Here is an 889-nt window from a genome sequence, read left to right as displayed (position 1 = left end):
GGGGTGTGAATTCCTTTGTCCAGTGGAGCAAAGAAACATTTGGTCTATTGAATGACTGAGTCCCAACAATAACATAAAAACATAAAAACAATTATAAAATAGCAAATAAAAAACAATAAAAGCAATATCCTAAAGGAGTTATTAAATCGAAAAAACAACTGGACTTGATTATTTGTCAAGTCAAATCAAGTCCAGTTGTTTTTTCGATTTAATAACTCCTTTAGGATACTATGACCTGGACAAATGAGAATATGCACAGGCTGAATAAAAGCAATAAAACAAATGCTGTCTCATGCTGGATCAAAAGCCAAGGAATAAAAGTAGGTTTTTAGACGGGTTTTAAAAATGCTAGCGCCAAGATTAATTTTTCCACCACCAAATACCTGCAAAATGAATGGCACTCCCAGCAGCCTTAGCTGTACTATGATTGTGTTTAGTGCTAATTAGCAAATACGAGCATACTAACATTGTCACTTTGAGCATGTTGCTGTTAGCACCCTGATGTTGGCATTTAGCTGTAAGCACCACTGTGCCTTACTACTAACTGCTAGCATAGCTGTAGACTCTTAGTTATGTTACAGTGGTAAGAAAGAAAAAAACATTACGACCCTTTGGAACCCTCTGGTTTTTGCCTTAATTGGTCATAAAATGTGATCTGATTTTCATCTCAGTCACAAGTATAGAAAAACACAATCTAATAATTCACAAATGATAACAATCTTCCCCGTCCTTATTGAACCCATTCACAATCCTGGTGGGAAAAGTAAGTGAACGCTTGGATTTTATAACCCCATTAACCTCAAACCAGCTCTTCCAGTAGCTGCTGATCAGACCTGGTCAATGTTCAGGAGGAATTTTGGAGCTCCTTCAGCTAAGACATAGCGTCAGG

The sequence above is a fragment of the Seriola lalandi genome, unplaced genomic scaffold, assembly GCF_002814215.2.
Source record: "Seriola lalandi dorsalis isolate HSWRI2012SDOR001 ecotype SW California unplaced genomic scaffold, Sedor1 jcf7180002054689, whole genome shotgun sequence".
Lineage (NCBI taxonomy): Eukaryota > Metazoa > Chordata > Actinopteri > Carangiformes > Carangidae > Seriola > Seriola lalandi.
This window is presented reverse-complemented; position numbering follows the sequence as displayed.